Raw genomic sequence first — 20,150 nt, forward strand, 5'->3', positions numbered from 1 at the left:
CCTGAAGGGCAGGGCTCCGGGTGTGATGTGTGGGGCTGAGAAGACCTCCTAATGCCCCCGGCTTTCCTAAAATTCATCATAAAAAAGTAATTATGTATGAGAAATTGGCAGGTCAGCCAGCTTTTGTGATGGCTCATTCACTTGAGCAGACAGAGCTCCAGAATTGAAAGTTACAGGTAATGTACCTGGAACACAGCCCTTGGGAAGTCACACTGGACATCAGCACTGTTGTCAGACCCCTTGGTGTCCCCTACCTTTTTCCCACCTCTGCTGTACTACACTGGGCAACGCTGGGCTTCCTGCTATCATGGCCAGGCTGCCTCTGAGACATTATATTAAGGCAGGGGGAAAAGGCCAGGAAAACTCACCCACTTTCTGCCTCACTTGTTCTAGAATGACTAAGGTACCCACCCCACTCCCAGGTTTCTACTCAGTCCTCTTGAAGGAATACATCCCAATTAAGTGATACATCCTTTCACCAACTTGTGGCCCCTTTAAAGTATGTTTCATCCAAGAAACTAGAGAAACAATTTATCCCTTGTGTAACTTCAGACTGCAAAAGGGCATTACTAATTAGTTAACCTAGAATACCTTTTGGGTCAATTTTCCCATGTGAAAAATGATGGTGTCTTTGTATGGTGACAAGCAAAGCCCAGTCAATGGTTTAAACGACTATGTCAACACTAGGTGAGAAGGGAGAGTTACTCATTGTCAAATGGTATGCAATTGGCATCTACACAGGGTTGTAGGGACAGTGCTATCTGCACTGGAGTCTGGTCCTGTTACTTGGAATGGGCAGTTACTACCCTGGGTATATTGCTTAACTGCTCTGTTCAATTGTTTTTCCTCATCTGTAAGACGATGACTACCTTGGCAAGGTCATTGTGAAGAATAAAGAACAACCTTTTACTTTATAGCCAAGGATTTAAAAAATTAGACTTGTGAGTACATCCTCTTCTTGGTTTGGTTTCAGTGTCCTAGAGGCAAGGAGAAGTATTCACTGATTTAGTCAAGGAGCCCCATGACACCTCTCTGTGGAGGTAGGCAGGTCATATATATGAGCACAACCCTTTACCTCATTTCAAGGAACCAAGGAGCTATTGTCCACTGTAGAAATAAGTCGCATTGAGTACATCTGGGGTACAAGCTCTCTCTCTCTCTCAACTCTTCTTATGTGAACTTCTAATGTTCTACAAAACTTCTCAGCAGTTTTGTGGATGTGATGCCATGATTTGTAAATTGCTGGTCTCTCCTATAGAGATAATTACAAAGAAAGGGGGTTAGGAAGTAAGGAAGGAGAAAGAAGGAGTTCTGGAGTGGAGTTTTCCACGGAAGCCTGGTGGCTTCATGAAAGTAGACGGGTTGCTGGACTCGGAGAACTGTTTCTGTGCAAAGAGACGGTACCCAGCCAGGCATCCTTAAAAACAATGCGGATGCTTTAGGGTGTGGGGGGCTCCTCTGGAAGACTCAGAGGCCAAGAGTCCACAGATCTGTATGACATAATCAGAAAGATGGTGCACACATTTGCCTGGAGACCACCTTGGGGAAGGGGATGCAGAGGAAGCACCTCTATGTGCTCACTGTCTGTGATGAAAAAAAAAAAAAGAATTATAGGCATTTTGTTGGCACTATAGTTGAGGTAGGACCTGGCGAGTTTCTCCAAAGCCCGGAATGTTAATGCTAAGTGGGATTTGATTATGTGCTCCCCATCCTGACTAATTTAAGATGTGTAAAACACCATTGTTGGACTCCAGGGGATCCCCTGTTGGACAACAGGGGATCGCTAATTCTGCATGTAGGTTGTGTTGGTCATAAAACATATTTTGAGAGCTTTTCACAGTGCTGTCCTAACCTCAGGCTGTCCAACCCAATAATTTTTATGAAGCCGTAAGTTCCCAACTGTGAAATTCAGGCGTTTCCCGGACTAACTGTCATCCCATGTTTTCTTTCATTCAGAGGAGGAGTGTAAAGTCTTTACTCTGAGAAATTGCAAGACCCAGGGAGGTTCGCTAAAATTCTTGTGCTCCCTGTGTTTACCATAAATCTGAGACAGTGATATGATCAGCAAGCTTATTTATGTCTGGGCATAAAACATGCATACAATTTAAACAGAGCAGGCTCCCTTCCTAGCATCTCTCATCATAGGTTGAATATGACTCTTATAACCACGGTGGACAGTCGCTCCCACCATTAGATATTGATTGGTAATTTAGTTTGCAGTAAATTGTTCACTGGACTAACATTTGCATCTCCTTCCTGAAAAAAAAAAATGTGTTTCTACCTTCAGCACCCTCTCCAATGTCATTTGAAGACTGTATCTGGCCAGCAAGTGAGGGCTCCCTCCTCCTTCTTCCCCCTCGGGCTTCCTAGGGAACAAGTCACTTCCGGCAAAGATGCGCAGCTCAGGGTTTCGGTGCTGCACTGAAGTGACACCCAGATGGCAGGTCAGGGCTGTCAACGTAAGGTGTCTGTTGGCATCAGTAGGATGACTCCTCAGGAAGTGAGAACTTTAAAAATGTATGATGAGTACCACTGAATTAGACAGATGGGCTGATTTGTGTTATTCTTAAAATAACTGGCAAGTAGGTGTTTATCTCATTTTACAACAGGACGAAATTGCTTTTGCAGTGATTCATTTGTGATCCCAGCTAAGCTGTACTATTAATTTACTTTACTTCTGACTGGTGTATTTGCCTCAGTATTTATTGTGTTTTCCATCAGTATTGTCAGACAGAGGTGCTGCTATGACACCTCGACATTTGCATTTAGATTATGGGGCTCTGAGTTAGCATTGTCAGATAGTGTATCCAGGTCCCGTGTGGCTATTGAAGGTGTATTCATGGCCACTTTGGACAGCTTCCCTCCAGCAAGTTCCTGCCTTCACCCTCTCCTCATTCCCATCACCCATTCTGGACACACTGTTGCTTGAGTGATTTTTTTGTAACATGCAAATTTGATTCTGTCACAGCTCCATTTTTTTTAAGCAAACCAAGATTTCTGAGGGATCAGGCTTACCAAAGGCTTGAATCCAAGTAGGTGTGATGGGGCCTCTGGTGACTAGGAGAGAATACTCCATCCCCAAAAGCAATGCTATTCCAGCTAATGGGAAAGTCAGCCCAGCTTGGTAAGGAAAGTCAATCATCCAGGTTTATGCAGACGTCTTGATTTTGAAAACTTTTCATAGACCAAACACATTGCAAGTGAGTACAACTTGACTTTGCATCCCTGTCTTATAGTTTCTTTCTGATCTTCCACTGGACTTTAAGATAATGTCCACATTCTTTAGCCTGGAATATGCAACTCAGTAATCAGGCTTTGTTTCCATGCTTACATACATATTTTTTACATTGCATGTCATTCCCATTAGTTTCTATGCTATTCACACTGAACCAACTATAGTAAGACCTTCCGTAAGACAATGAGTTGGGTTCCAAAAAGTTAACTGTGTATAATGAGAGGGTCGGGGCATTGGTTATGAAGTGGATGAGATGAGTAGGGCGAGCCTTTGCATCTAGACATCTGGGTTTCAGAGATCTTGCTGCAAGATCCAAATCCATCCCACTCCCATCTGTAGTTTGGTACCCCATGGTGCCTGAGCTCTTCTCTGGCTTAGTTCTTGATCAGAACCCTTCTGGTTGGCTGGGACATTTAGGATAGCAGAGTGATATCAGGAATCCCTAGGTAGTTGTCATCGGTTTGGTTGGCCCACTCTTAGAACAATTGAGGTGAGACAATACTTGGTATGTGGGGCCCATTGTCAGCCTCCCTTTGTGTGTGTGAATACCAAGTACATGTACAAGTGTGCATACACTCTGATGGACACACACACACATGTGCACACACAGACAGTGAACTTTAGCTGTCTTCATTTGAGAACAGGGGCTGGATGGAGAGCAGAACCTGATTCTATTTTTTTAAAAATATTTCATTGATTTTTTACAGAGAGGAAGGGAGAGGGATAGAGAGTTAGAAACATCGATGAGAGAGAAACATCAATCAGCTGCCTCCTGCACACCTCCTACTGGGGATGTGCCCACAACCAAGGTACATGCCCTTGACTGGAATCGAACCTGGGACCCTTCAGTCCGCAGGCTGATGCTCTATCCACTGAGCCAAACCGATTTGGGCAAAGCTGATTCTTAATTATGTCCAAATTCACATTATTGCCCAACACAGCATCCTGGGGTCTTGCTGTGGCTGTAGTTCCTCCAAGGTCAGCATAAGCTACGTGTAGCCTCTTGGCTGTTGTAAGGACTGTTCTCTCTGACGGTGTCACCCTGGTGAACTCCTCTTGATTGTTAGGATTCTATTTCTATTTAACCACCTCCTTGATGGCACCTCCACGCCCCTATGAGGAGCGAGGCACTGCCTCTTCAGAATTCTTGGTACCTTGAAACAACTTACCATGTTTCTGTAATTGTTTCAGTCCACTCTTGGTCCAAGACTGGCCATGGGCTGCTCAGGGACAGGGAGCATGCTCTCAATACCCTTTTCTTTTCCTAGTACCTTGTGGTACCCAGCAAGTGCCCATTAAATGTTGAAGGGCTGAAAGAATGGGGAAAAAATGTAGCCACATGGCTGCAGAAAAGGTTGCCAAGTAAGAATAAAGCAATTTGTTTGAAAAAAAAGATATACATTGATATATTACATATATATCATGCCATATACATACATACATATATATGTGTGTATGGCATGTGTTTTGGCTCCTACAGAAGAGCTAAGAAGTTATCTTGCCTTTTTCTCTGCCCCCCATCACCAGACATTATTCCATGTTTTAGTTTTGCTCTAAGCTTCCTGGCCCAGAACAAAGGTCTCCAGGAGTGAAGACTTTTTGCTGCTTCCTGGCTTGGCCCGAAGTCCGATGCCACAGAAAGGAACCTCACAAATAGGCCTGCTCTTGCCAGGTCGCCAGCCAAATTGAGGAGACTCGATACGCTCATTGAAGTTCTAAGCACCCTGTGGCACCAAACCCAAACTCTGCCTTCCTCTCCCCGCCTCCCCATCCTGAGCATTAAGGTTCTCCAGCTCATTTCCTGCTCCCTCAACCTTCCCAGCCCCTTTGAGTCAGCGTCAGTGACATGCTCTTCGCAGTCACCTGGAAGCTTGAGTCTTGCTAAAACGAGGTTCTCGGGAACAAAGGGAACTCAAGTTCAGGGTTAAGATGCTAAAATGAGATTGTTCTCCTCTGGCAGTAAATTGGTATGCCACTCTCTCCACTGCCGCAGATAAAATTAACCATGCGTTGAAATCATTGCAATAGGCAGTGTCATCAAAGCTTATTTGTAATGAAAATATGATGTTTCAAACCTAAACTCAGGAGTATAATGAATGTAGGACCATATGTTCCCCTCCCACGTAGGGCTGCAGAGAGGAGATGCTGTTTAAAATATAGAGCTGTGGATGGGGCTCAGGTTTTCTCTGCATTCCTTGCCCCTTGTTGCCTGTAGGTGGTCCAGAAATGGGGGCGGGGTGGGGGTGGGGGCGCAGATCACAGGTGCCCAGGCCTGACAGGAATGGCTCCTGGGTTGGAGGTCTTGCCGGCGGGGTCTGTGGCGTGATCAGCTTCTCTCCTCATCTTAGTTTTTTTTTTTTAATATATTTTTTTATTGCTTAAATTATTACAAAGAGTATTACATATTTCTCCTTTTTTTCCCCCGCCCTTGACAATCCCCTGGCCTCCTCTACCCCCCATGCATATAAGCATAACCAATCATCTTAGTTTTTAGCAATCTTCCCCTGGTTGCTGCTTTGCCCCTGGGAGTTGAGCTTAGGCAGCTCTTGTACTGGGGAGGAGAAGGGACTGGTAGGAGGTCGACTCTAGTGAGTGTGACCCCTGAGACATGATCAGGCTCAGACGATCGTGAGGGCAGGGTTGGATGCTGTTCTAACTTGTTTGAAACCCAGTGATGGAGGAAGAAGGCTTCACTCCAATAGCCAGAAGCCCATGTTCTTTGTCACCAGCTTTGGCCAGGCTCTCTGAAGGGTAGAGCCCTGTCATAAAGCCAAGAACCCAGGTGCTTGGCCTTCTGATGAAGACACACTGGAGGTCCCAGATATGTAACTCTGAGTCCTCACAACAACCCTGACCTGCCCTTGTTTTTCCAATGAGGAGACTGAGGACCAGAGAGGTTAAGTAGCCTGATGGAATGATGACCAGCAACCTGCATTATTTCATGCTTGTTACAGCTGGAGAGAGTAAAGCAGAAGAATCTAATTACCTGGTGTGAATTCTGGCTTTGCCATGTAATAGCTATAAGACCTTGGGCGAGTTACTTATTCCGAGTCTTGATTATCTCATCTTTAAAATGGGAGCAATGCTGATCTCAAAACTTTTTATGGGGATTAAATGAGAGATAGCAATGAATGGACAGGAATTGGTGCATAGTAAGTGCTCAGTAAATCTTGGTTAGGAATATTGTGCTGTTGCCAGAGTTTGTGGAGTGGCTCTCTGCTGTGTCTGAGCCACACCTGCCCACATTCCTGCTGCCCATCTTGGTGAGGTGGGGCCAGGCAGTGGTGTTAAATATCTTCTTTAAGAGTGTGTGTGTATGTTTAAAGATTAAATGAGATAACATATGTAATATTCTTGGTACAAAGTGAGTGTTCTATACCTGTGAGATTTCCCCCCTCTCCTATCCTTAGCTGCCTTCCTCCAGTACTCTCATTGCCTGCAGGCCTTGGACAGTTTCATCTGTCCCAGGTATTCTTATAACCTAAGGAGGGGACTTGAGAGGCCCAGGAAAGAGTTGAAGACTCAGGGAGTATGTTCCTGATGGCAGAATTCAGGACCCTTTAACAAGCGTACAGTGACTCTGGATGTGTGAAGAGGGGGTGGGTTGTCTGTGGGGTTGAGGGGCCCCGGATGACTCCTGCAGTCATTCCCACTTCCTCACCTCATCACAGATACACGAAAGTGAACAAAAGTATCTATGCCTCCCCTTCTTCTTCTCCCCACTGGAACATAGTTCGTATTATCTCAATTAAAATTCTCTGACCAGTGGCTATTATTTTCTTTGCCAAGTACGTACCCTACATTCCCATAGAATTGGGCAGGTTTTTGGCACTGGGTTCATCCTGTTGAAGTATTGAGGCGCAGGTGAGAGGAGATGGGGAGCTCCCTGCGTGCCACTCTGATCGCGTAAACAGTTGGCTCAGGGGCCACAGAGATGCATTTTTTCCCTCCCTTCAGTGTTTACAACAGAAAAGTTGGCAGGCACGTTCCTGCCTTCGAAGCTGGAGGCTTTCAGGTCTAGTAAACAGTTACTTTTGGGGCATCATTCTGACTGTGTGTGTGTGTGTGTGAGAGAGAGAGAGAGAGAGAAACAGCGGCATTGGGAGCCACCAGGGGTCTTTAGACCCGACCCTTAGCTCTAAGATTGAGAGGTTTTGCTGCCCAGCCATGGGGGCTGCTTGTGGGGGCGGGGGAGGAAAGTGTTCCCGTCTCATCTTCTTGGTTTTGATCAAATGTCATTTAGAAAAGCTTCCCCACAAGAGAGCCTCCCTTGCGCTGGCAGGGGAAGCGGACTCGGCATTGCATTTTGTGTTGAGACAATGCAAAGCAGAATCCCTCCCCGATGACCGCCTGATAAAGGAATAAATTGACTGTACAAGGTGATGCGTTTGATAGGTCATTCTGGTGGAGGCACCAGAAACACCTTCTATTAAGAACAAAATGAGGACAAATTTGTTATGCACCTTCTGCTATTTTTAGATTGCATTGACTCCCCTCGCCTCCCCCCGCCCTGCCCCCAGGTTGGAGCTCCCTAATAAACAGGAGTGACTTAGAAAGCGTTTCATTGTGTTGACCTTTACTTAATTTTCTATGCAAGTGGAAAACCCCCCCACAACTATTAGGGAGGACCAATCAACACTTAAAATACCCAGTGTGTATATGTTATGGTTATAAGTAGGTGTGGGTGCAGCTTTTGAGTATATTTTTATCAACCTGTGTAAGGGTAAAAGGCTTATTTAAAAATATATATATATATATATGTCTCCATACTTATCTGTTTCTGAGAATGGGGAAAATGGTTCATTTAGGACCATTGCGGTCCCAGGGATCACATGGCTGCTGAAATGTTAAAACCCGGGTAGTGTTCTAAAAATAATAACATTCCACTGTGGCTTGCCTTTGGTGAGAGCTCTGCGTGGGGCAATTAGAGGGAAATGATATTCCGTTGCCTCTTTCCTCTTCAGCAGAAAGGCAGCTGCCGGGAGTTGAACGAGAAGTGTTTGCAGGGTCAGAGAAATACCACCAGGAGAAGCACCCTTTGGGGAGAAGCACCTTTTCACGTTTAGGGATTTTTTCTTCTTCTTCAAACGTGCAAAATGTGTGGGAGTTTTGGGTAACACAGCTGTTCTTTGTAGCTTCCCCTCTGGCAGACGGACAAGAAAATCGGAGGGCTGCTCGAGTCCCCGGCGTCGCCCATAAATAGCCACCCAGCGCAGGGGTTTGAAATGCCTGTGCAGCGCATGGACCGTGTGCCGCGGCTGGGATGCTGATGGTTTATGTGGCCTGCAGGTGACAGGAAGATTTCTGCAGGCAGGACTTTGTTGTAAATCCAGTCCGCCTCGCCGCCTCCTCCCATCAGAGGAGGTTTCCCAGTGATCACCCGCCTCGTGAGTTGCCGCGAGGGCGACAAGGTGACTGATGGGCTGGCCTAACACAGCTGTTGCTCCCTGCGCCTGGAATTCCAGAAGACGCCTGCGAAAAGATTGCGTTGCGGAGATGCTGGAATCGGAAATGAGGCCCGCTGTGTAACGAAGGGGGTGGGGGGTACCTTGGGGGGTGACACTGTAAGAAATGCTGTGGACTTGTAGGCACCGCTCCAGAGCGGCCGTGGACATGAGGGTCATTCATCCAACACACGTTGATCTTCCTTATGATGACTGTTTGTTATTTACTGCGATCATGTCTTGTTCCAGCAAGGGACTGGCACAGTGTCCTCAGATCTCTCATCGCATTTTATCCTCTTACCAAGTGGCGGGTATTTATAGGGGGCTGTGGTCTTTCCCAGGGAGCCACTGGGCTCCTTCTGAAGTGCCTTGCGCAACAGACACAGTTGAAAGTTAAAGAGACACATTTCTGTCCACTGGGCACTTAGAGACGAGAAAGACAGGAAAACTGCACATGCTAAGCATGTAATAGCTGTCCGCCAAATGCCGTTGACAAAGAAGGAGGAAGGGGTGAGGGTTCTTTTTTGTCTGTTGCTCATCTCGATGGACATGCTCCTGGAGAAATAACGCTGGTAAACAGTAGCACATTTAACAACATGAGTGTGCGCCTGGCCCTGTGCTTGCTGGCACCTCGAGTGGCTTCTCCTTTAATGGTCACAGCAGCGGACACGCTGGGCTTCCCATGGCTCTGCTTTACCAGCCAGGAAGCCTCCACACAGGAGCAGCCCAGGGCCACGCAGCTGGGAGAGGCGTTGGCAGGACTTGAATCCAGGCCATGTGGTCTCCTTGGAAATGTGGGAAGCTCTCTATTTACGGGGACATTATTATTTTATGGCTCCAAAACGCCTCTGAGAATCCCCCTGCTCGGCACAGATGTGATCCTCTGAGAGGAATCAAAAGCGGTTTCTTTCCGATGATTAGTTACCAACTTCACTGGACAGCTTTCTGTCATCATCATTTTCTAAGTTTGTGAAGGTCTGAGGAGAGCTCGGTGGGGAGTGCGATACAGTTCCAAGGGTGGGCTCCCCGGGGGCCTCTGGGAACTACCACAGGAGGTGAAGAGCAGGGCTGTGGTGTAGGGGGAGGCAGGATTAGAGGTCTGAAGTGCTAAGTTTGAAATTAGGGAGTTTTCCCAGAATCCTGTCTGGGCTTTGGTGTCATCCCTTGTAAAACATAGAATATCAGACTCTTTTTGCCTGTTTTTTCATGTTCCCTGGACTTTCCTAGATTGTTCTTCCCTCTGAGCCTTTGTATATGCTGTTCCTTCAGCCAGGAGTACCCTTCCCAGATCTTTGCAACATCCCTCATCATGCTCACAAGTCAGCTTCCAGAAAAGTCTTTCTTGACTGCATTGCTAAAGTAGCAGCCCTCTCCTCTTGAGCTTCTATTGCATTATTTTCTTTCATATTTTTATTGTTTATTATATTCTTAGGATACTTATTGCTTCTAGAAGAAATCTTTTTCATTGCTTACCTGTTGGTCATCCATGACCCCAGATGCACTAGAGTGTCATCCCCTGAAGACAGGGACCTTGACCATCTTGTCCACTATGTAATTCCTGTGCCTAGAACTATACCTGGAGTACAGAGGGCACACAATACATATCTGTTGAAAGAAGGAATGAGCAGATGATTGAGTTATCTCATTGGAGGGTAAAGTAAGTGGAAATCATATATACAAACTACTGTAAACATTAAGCACAAATACGGTGCAAACAAAGGAGCAGGTCTGCTTAGGACTTTGAGATGCTGCCATATGCTTTACCAGAAAACGTGCTTAGGTGGCCGTATTGGGACTTTACTCTCATCTTCTTGTGTCATTTCCAATAACTGGAAGACAACAGCTAACTTTCAGTCTGCAGGTCGACGCTCTATCCACTGAGCCAAACCGGTTAGGGCTACAACAGCTAACTTAACATTAAGAATCCTCTCCCCCACTATCCTCATCATAATACTGGAATCAAGTAAGTAAATTTCTTGGGTATGTTCTTGATTGGAATTGAATAAAAATCAATATAAAGTGCAACCCCAAGCCTTCCTTTAGATCTTTCTTGAGACAAATTTTCGTGTCTCTGATCTTATCAGGGAGGACCATGAAAGGGAGGATGTGTAGGGTCAGTCTTTGGATAAAAGGGAACTCAAGCATAGCCATTAACGGTCTTCTTATACTTGGTCAGCACGAAAGGGCTACATCATTGATACACAAAAACGATTGCATTCCTGGTAGTCACACGGGGATCTCGTTTTACTGGGAGCTGTATGAGAGCCTCTTAGGTACACTGCCACTTTGCACTCTATTTTATTTGGAATAATATGAAGTCTGGTTGATAATGTTCAGAATCAGAAAACCCTCCAAATAGGATAGCAGCTACCATTCCAAAAAAAGGCTGAAATGGAGATATTTGTCTCCACATATCCCATGGGCAGAATGATAGACACGAAGATACTCAAATTTTTTGCAAGCAACAGGGTCTTCTGAGGCACAGATGATTGTCTTTGCTGCCTCCCCTTTACCAAAAAAAAATGTTTATTTAAATATTGTTCCATCCCCACAAGCACTTTTATTATTTACCGATTTAAAAAAATGACATCATTACTTTTCTTCTGAATTTTTTAAAGCGACAATTGTGCAATTAAATTACTGAATTCATTTATATTTAATTGTGCTTTTGGTTTTAATGTGCTATTGGATGGCGTTTCTTTCTGGGGCTGTTAGTTTTCCACGCAACACGGAGAATCTCAGGCTATATCAAGGAAATATACTACATGGGCAAGACAAAGTCTCATTAGTGTTATTTATAGCATGCTGAAACCTCATTAGGGGAAGGTATGCTGGATTCAAAAATGCATTACCGGGAACGCTTTATTTTTTTGTACTGGAGAAATTGCTTTTATTGTGTTTCTTTGTCACAAGCATAGTGGCTACCGGACTTTTTGGTTTCTTAAAGTATGAAATAAATTAAGTTGGAAGAAAAGAGTAATTAATCCACCCGCAAGTGTAGCCTCATCATATTAGTAGAATGGCCTCCACACGGTTTCTAAGGGATTTCTATTTACCCAGGTACCTTACCCTCGGCCAACCATTATTTTGTAATTTGTTTCACCTCAGGTAAGATGCAGTATTTTTCAGGGCAGTAGTTAGCATCTTAAAGAGTAATAATGGGCTTTTAGTGCATCTCAGATCAGGGATGAGTGAAACTTGAGGTGCAAAGTCACCAATTTCCCAATTTAGGAAGTCGTATTTGTTCTAATGTGAGCCATACATCCAATCCTGCATAAATGTTGTTCGGGAGGCATGCCGGAGGACTGCGATTTGAAGCAAATGGGAAAAAAGAATGAGTCCCCAAGTTGTTCAAATGAAACTCATTTGGAGTGTGTGGTAGTCTGATGAGGTGGAGCAAGGAAATGTTGGACTGTTGCGGTTAAAATTCTGCTATTGTTCCAAGACTTTGCCCTGCTGAGGGGTGGGAGCGTGGAAGTAATCCACACCCAGCCACTAATTTTTCTGCTCCATTATCCTCCTGACTGTGGTTGTTTACTGTCATCTGTTTGGGGGCGGGGGGGGGGAGGTTGAAAGGCTGTATCCATAAGGAATAATTTCCACTGCAAGATTCAGAAAACTCAACTATTATGATATAAGCCTATTTATTATTTACTTAATAGAAGGTATAGCTGGTGATTTCAACATTATGTTCATTAGCTCAGCTGTGTCATTAGGAATTCAGGTTCTTTCCATTCTTCTTTTCTATGGTTCTCAGTTTTTTCTCTCTGTGCTACTGCCACATGGTCTCAAGGTAGCTGCCACAGCTCCAAGTATCACATCCTCACACTAAGTGTTGCAAGCAGAAAGGAGGGCAGGGGCAAAAGTCTCATAATTTTGTATGTTGTGGTTTGTTCCACAGAAAGGAAGCTCTTCTCTCAAACTCTGCAGGCTTTTTTTTAAGTTTCATTGACAAGAACAGGTTCACTTGATCTTCTCCTCCCCCAAACAAATGACTAATTAGCAATGCTAGTACTTTCATTGGACTAGGGAATGGAGAGGGATCCACGATGCCTAAGATCAAGGGTTCTCTCTGTAAGGAGAAAGTGGGCTGTTGGATAATGAGCATGCAATATTTGTTGTCTGTCTTCTTAGCCACAAAGCAATTTATAAGATGGTTTTTTCACAGCAAATATTTTCATTAGTCACATTTGTAATCATGCTCTTTGGGCCAAGATAGAGAAGATTTTCCCTTCTCTCCTTCCTCTTTCCTTCCTTTCACCCATCCATTTATCCCTCCACCCACCCATCCATCTACTGACCTACCCATATAAAGAATAGCTACCACTTAATAGGTACATATTAATTGTTTTGTGGGATAGAGAGAGAAACCAGACATGAATTCTGCTCTAAAAGGAACACTGACATATTTTGGAAATTAGACACATGCCCAAGTAATTGTAATTCTAGATGGAAAATATGAATTGACCTGGGAGTTCAGAGGTGGGAGAATTAGGGAAGCTTTCTGGACTAGTGGGGATTTCAGCATTTTCTATCTAACCCCATATTAAACTCAGTGGTCCCTTTTGCAGCCTTCTCATTGGAAAAAATTTCCTCGATTCTCTCAGGAGTATTTTTTTTTTTTTTACAGCTTTTTTTTGACAGATTTTTTTTTTTTGGCCCAGCTTCCTGTGTTTGCCAGGGACACATCTGGGCATGATGTGGTCTCTGGTTAAGAAAGAAGGGCCAGAGGTGGGTCTTGATGTTCTTTTGCTTCTCTTGATAATGAGCACATTTGAATTTGTGGATGGATTGGGTGGCTGGTTTTGATGAGATTGCTATTGGAATTATGTCACCAGTGACTCCATGTGATGCATCCGGGACAAGCTCACTACAGCAAAAACCAAGAGAAAAATAGAAATCTTCAGCCACATTAGCGGTGATGAATGACCATGGCATTGGTGTGGCCTTTTTTTCCCCTCTTGGAAGCAGACAGCGTTGTACCTAACTACATATCCAAGACATAATGACAAAAGTAGCTCCTAGTGTACATCTACAGGTGGCCTACCTGCCAGCTGAGACTTGAAGTCAGAAACCATTTAGGGCAGAGGGGCAATTGAAGTTTGTGGGTCACATTCAGCCTCTAGTCATATTTTGTTGGGTAAATAGTATTTTCAAAAGTGACATTTCAGCCCTGGCTGGTGTTTCTCAGTGGTTAGAGCATTGGCTTGCACACCAGAGGGCCCTGGGTTCAATTCCCAGCCCCAGTCAGGGTGCCTGTGAGAGCAATCAATTGATGTGTCTCTCTCAAATTGATGTTTCTCTCTCTTTCTCCCTATCCCTCCCTTCCACTCTCTCTGAAAAAAAAAAAAATGGAAAAAATATCTTCACTCCGTGAGTGAGGATTAAAAAACAAATAAGCAAAAGTGAAATCTCAAAAAATAAAATTTCAGATTTGGGGCTGTTTTTAAAAAAATGGAGAGATTCTGGGTCCACATTCTCACTCAGCAATATTGCCTGGAACCAAGAAGCTCTGTCTGATGTGGACAGGGCATGACCTCTTGAGTTCGCCACAATACCTGCCACTCCCTATCGCCTTTCACCAACTCTACTTGGTTTGCTTGTGTTCCCTGGGGGACAGTGGAAACTGGGGAGGTTGGCACCTCTGCCTTAGAGGTTTTAGTTCAGGTTTAGGCAAGAGAGGACAGAAACAGTGTGTCCATGTGGAAATCATCCTACTCTTCTTACCTTTCAAAGTTCACAGAGAAAGCTTACTTGTATCTTCTAAAGCAGTGGTTCTCAACCTTCCTAATGCCGAGACCCTTTAATACAGTTCCTCATGTTGTGGTGACCCCCAATTTCATTGTTACAAGTTGAACATAATTAAAGCATAGTGATTAATCACAAAAACAATATGTAATTATGTATGTATTTTCCGATGGTCTTAGGCGACCCCTATGAAAGGGTCGTTCGACCCCCAAAGAGGTCTCGACCCACAGGTTGAGAACCGCAGTGAAAGGCGTTATGGTTTTGTCTAAAGCCATGAATAACATCATATTTGAATTGCTAAGGGCCCTTTTTATGATGTGTTGACATTTCAGTTAGCTTTCTTTGCGTTTTTAATTTTTATTTTTCATTTAAAATTTACTTTCAATATTATTTTGTGGTGGTTTTCGGTGTACAGTATAGTGATTAATCAATCATGCTTTACAAAGTGTTCCCACTGAGAAATCCAGTACCCACGTGGCACTATACATAGTTATTACAATATGACTGACTATGTTCCCTACGCAGCACTTTGCATCCCCGTGACTATTCTGTAACTACCAATCTGTACTTATTAATCCCTTCACCTCTTTCACCCAGTGCACCAACCCTCCTCCCCTCTAGCAACCATCAGTCTGTTCTCTGTGTCTGTGAGTCTGTTTCAATGTTGTTTGTTCATTTATTCTGTTATTTAGATTCCACATATAAGTGAAATCATATGGTATTTGTCTTTCTCTGACTGAATTATGTCCCTGAGCATTTAACCTCTAAGTCCACCCATGTTTTAAATGGAGTAAAACTGGTTGGGCAGAATTAATCCAGCTAAGTGTATATATGAATGAACACACAACCCCCTCCCCCCTCCCCACACACACATACACATACGCATACACATACACACGAACTCTCTACTGGGAGTCATTTTGGAAAGCAATTAACTCTTTTAAGAACTGTCATTAAACCATCCCAAGTGGCTTGAAAGAGTTAATGAACTTCCCAAGTATGCAATTTACTTTGTTGGGACACTACAAATTACAATCTTGGAAAATTGATTTGAGTTATTGTGTTGTTACTATTGCTGATATGTAGTAGTAATAGTGGATTTATGTAGCACCTTGGCACCACAGAGCTAAAAACAATTACATTTAAATATCAATTTAATTTAATGTGAAAACCAGTTTTGTCTAATCATCATAGCTAATTGCTATCCTCTGAAAGCAGTTTCCACAACACTTGTATTACTGGTCTGGTAGCATGTTAGCTGTTTGGAAGTTTCTTGAAAGAAGTATCATACAGCCTGAATTTATGTGTCAAAAACATCTCCTTGAATGTATTTACTAGCTGATGTGTATATAATGTATGACCTGCTGAAGATTAGAAATGTCAGTGGAGTGAACATGTCTTTGAATCAAATGTGTCTGGAGAATGTTCATGAGGATAAAGTGAAGGCTTCAAATAACAAAGTCAATACACAAAACAATGAGAAGGGGCCGTTGGCCCACCCACTCCTTCTGTCAACTAGGATCCCTGTTAACAATCAATAGGTGTTCAGTGAATACCCAGAGATCAAAGAGGACTGTAACAAGTCATGTTTGCAATAATCTCCTGGAGCAATGCAAGATGTGTGATGTCAGAATAACACCAAATAAATAAATAAAGAAAGAAAAGATTAAATACCTTAAATGCTTTCGCCCTTAAACCCCTAAGATAAAAAAGGATCAAAAAGCCAAAGTCAGTGGGAAATAAACCAATAACTAAGTTGTTTGTATATAATGACCAGACAGGCTGATGGGCTTTGAAGTCAGAAGACCTACTTTTCAGACCTGATTCTTCCTCTTTTTGACTGTGGGACCTTAAGTAAGTTATTAGACATTTCAGAGTCTTTTTCAATATCCCCCTTTTCAATAAAGATAGTTCTAGCATACTAGAGGCCCGATGCATTCATGCACATGGGGGGTTCCTCAGCCCAGCCTGAGCCCTCTCACAGTCTGGGACCCTTGGGGGATGCCCACCTGCTGGCTTAGGCCTGCTCCCCAAGAACAGATGAACTAAAAGAAATAACCACATCCTTGGGTAAGGATTTTTTAAAAAAGTAATGGTCACATGAAAATTCACTGTTGGCGGGGCTGAGGGGACTGGGCGCTGCCATCTTTGTGAGGGTGTGAAGGTCAATTAGCATATTACCTCTTTATTATATAGGATATTTCAGAGGTTTGTTGAGAAGTTTAAGATGATTTATGTGCAGAGCTTGCACAGTGCTGGGCACATTGGAGATGTATAATTGGGTTTGTCAAGTGTCGAGTCCAATTTCTTCACAACACGAAAAGCATTTTTGCACCTTTTATGTTAAGAATTTTCCAGAAATGGCCAATATTATTGGACCAAGTTCATGAAAATAATCTGGCTGTTCCTACCTGTGTTTTGTGCCTTGTCTAAAAATGCTTAGGTCAGCACTTGAACCTTCTTTCCTAGTGATCATTTTCCTGATGATTGGTGATGCCTGTTGCAGAGCTGGGGTAGAGTTGGTAGGTTTGCATCTGAGACTTGAAGTCCCGTAGCACTAAATTAGGTGATTTAGGCAGGTGTTTGTTTAGTGTGTGCTACTTGGGCAACTATCAGTCTCTTCCTCATTCCACATTCAGGTCAACCTGTTTCTAAAAGCACTTGGGTTGAGATATGATAGTTCCCCCTATCCACGGTGGAAACATTCCAAGACCCCCCCCCCCCAATAGATACCTGAAACCCTGATAATACCAAATCCTATAGATACTATGTTTTGTCCTATGCATACATACCTATGATAAAGTTTCATTTATAAAGTACACACAGTAAGAGATAAACAATAATAACTAATAATAAAATACATCAATTATAACACTATATTGTAATAAAAGTTATGCAAATATGGCCTCCTTCCCTCTCCTTCTCTCTCTCTCTCTCTCTCTCTCTCTCTCTCTCATCTGATAACCCAGACAGCTACTAAGTGACTAACATGTCCCAGGTGGGCTGGAGCAGATGGTGCGAGATTTCATCGTGCTACTCTGAACGGCGCGTAATTTAAAACTTATGAATAGTTTATTTCTGGAACTTTCCAGTTAATATTTATGGATCATGGTTGATTGCAGGTAACTGAAACTGTGGAATGAGAAATCATGAAAAGGGAAACAAGCAAGGGGGTGGGGGACTACTGTATTGGAAGTGAAGCAGGGCATATCAAGCTCTTAGGTTAAAATCCAGTTTTGTTTTTGCCACGCTTGGGCCACGTCCACACTCAATATGGCCCATTGGTCTTGAAACCTAAAGCTAAGTCATGTGGTCCAGATGGATAGGGTAGACCAGCTGCCTAGCTTAGGCCAAGTTGCTCAGGCTTGATGAGGTAGCCGGCAGAGCTAGCACAGAAGTGGTGTGGAAGGATGTGCAGTCTGGTTGCCACCTGTGAAAAAGATGGGATGCTCAGAGGGTAGAGTCAGAGACCCCTGCTGTGAGATGAGTGCTGGGAGCCCCACCTCCCCTCATGCCTCGCCTCTTCTCTAGGCTCCTGGGGCTTCTTCCTTCCCCTCCTCCTCTGTGGGGGTGTTGAACTCGTCTGCAGCTGCAGGGGAGGATCTCTTGCTCTGTGCCACCACTTCTGAGGCAGCAGAGGTAGACCAGGGAATGGAGTTTCAATGAGGGAGGCTCCATGTGCCTTGCCTCCCTGCCCCACCCCCCCTTCTCCCACATCCTTGAACTTGCTCCTCCCTCCCACCTCATTGCTCACATCTGTTGTGGAAGCACAGGGAGGAAAAGAGGTAGGGGCTACATTACTACTTAGCATCTGTTTTTGATATCAATTGTAGGGATCAATAATTGAGCAATGAGTTTTAAATATGAAGTGCCATATGAATGCCAAATAGACTTTCAATTGATGGGAACTCTTAACATTTCAGATACCATATGGTGGAATGGGAACATATAGATATAAAGGCTTATTCCATAAATATCATGACAAGGTAATATATTCATTTGTTCAACAAATATTTGTCGAGTGCCTGAGTGCCTCCTAGGAACCATGAATTATGGTAGGTGCTGGATACAGAGTGAACAACCACAGAAATCACAATCAGCTCTCCACCCATGCCCAAAGAACTTATGTACTGATGGGGAGAGATAAATGATAAGCAAAGGAGTAAGTAAGTGATATAAAACTACAGAATAGTATTAAGTGCTATGGAGAAAAATAAAGCCAAGTAGGGGATAAGGAGTAGGAGAGAGGTGAAATTTTAAATGAGATGACTAGATAATTATATTTTAATAATCATTTCTTACCAAGGAGTTTAAATTCTCCAAATTAAAATCTATTAATTTGGATAAAGGATGACTTTTCTGTTATGTAGATATCCTTTCTAGAAATGACATGTATGGTTGCAGATGTGTGTGTGTGTGTGTGTGTGTGTGTGTGTGTTTGTGTGTGTGATATTTTTTATAGCTCTCAAGTCAGGATTTCTGTTTTCACCAATACTTCTAATCCTTTTTTCTAATTCTTTCCAGTTCTTTCAGCCTTCCTCTTCCTATCTCATTCATTCCACATATCTGTTCTCTTTCCTAAGTTTAGTAGCATCCATTGGCTAAAGTCACTCCTGTGTGTGCTCCTAGAAAATCAAATTTAGAGGCCCTTGAGAATTCACGGATGAACACCAGGCTCCATTGGTGGTGTGTGAATATGCACATGGCTGTGACATGGTGGTCAAGAGCCCAGGCTCTGGAGTCAGGGCTGAGGTCTTGGGCATGTTATTTGTTCAAGGTCATCTTTATGGACCTCAGTTTCCTTGTCTGCAGAATAATGATTCCTCTTTCTGAACGCTGTGATAAAATGAGAAGATCCCAGGAAAATGTACAGCATGTTGCCTGACCTATAATATGCTTAAGAGATACTAGCTGCTCACCTCCTGATTGTTTCCTCATTCTATGTATTCTACATTTTGGAAGATAATTAATATGGTATTATTTTATCTTAGAGCTAGCATGGATCATGGGAATCATCTGGTTTAATGGTTTGCAAATGGTTATTATTTTTTCAAGTCACTAGAATGAACCCTGTTTTTCCAGATGAAATTCAGTGTGGAATCCCAGTACCTAAGGTAGATCAGGGGGATTAAGCTTGTTGAAATGGGAGCAAGAAGTGTAGTTCCTGCTCACTCAGCGTGTGTCCCTTGAGACTTCAACTTGCTCATTTCTTCCCATAATAGCCTGTGGGGCACTTCTGAGAAAGACTGGGGTTTCTCAGGTCTTTTAAAGGAACCAAAGTCATTTATCAGAGGGAAGGTAACTCTAATCTCCCCTCAAATGTTCTGTATCCTTAAATCCTCTTTGTAAACAGTCAATATTGCCTCCTCCCTAGAAAAATTGGGGGATGGGAACTGGTAGTTTGGATTTCTTACCTATCTGCTTCATTCCATTCCCTTTCTGTATTCTACTGAAGTTTTTGTTCTCCCGCATCCCCACCCCCCGACCAAGGCCACCAGACGCTATCTACTTGGCAAATCCAATGAATTTTTCAACCTGCTTTACCTTTATGCAGAATCTGCAACTGACTAGCTAATCCTTTCTGAAACTCTAACACTGGGGCTTCCATGATCCTCCAGTATGGGCCCGAGGCATCTCAATAATGTTTTCTATGGCTTTTATTATGTCACTCCCTTTCTCAGAAGCCCTCCATGGCTCCCTATTGCCTATAGAATCACAGACAC

Source organism: Myotis yumanensis, unplaced genomic scaffold (genome assembly GCF_028538775.1).
Source record: "Myotis yumanensis isolate MYYU_CA2020_CCGP unplaced genomic scaffold, mMyoYum1.0.hap1 SCAF_1, whole genome shotgun sequence".
Lineage (NCBI taxonomy): Eukaryota > Metazoa > Chordata > Mammalia > Chiroptera > Vespertilionidae > Myotis > Myotis yumanensis.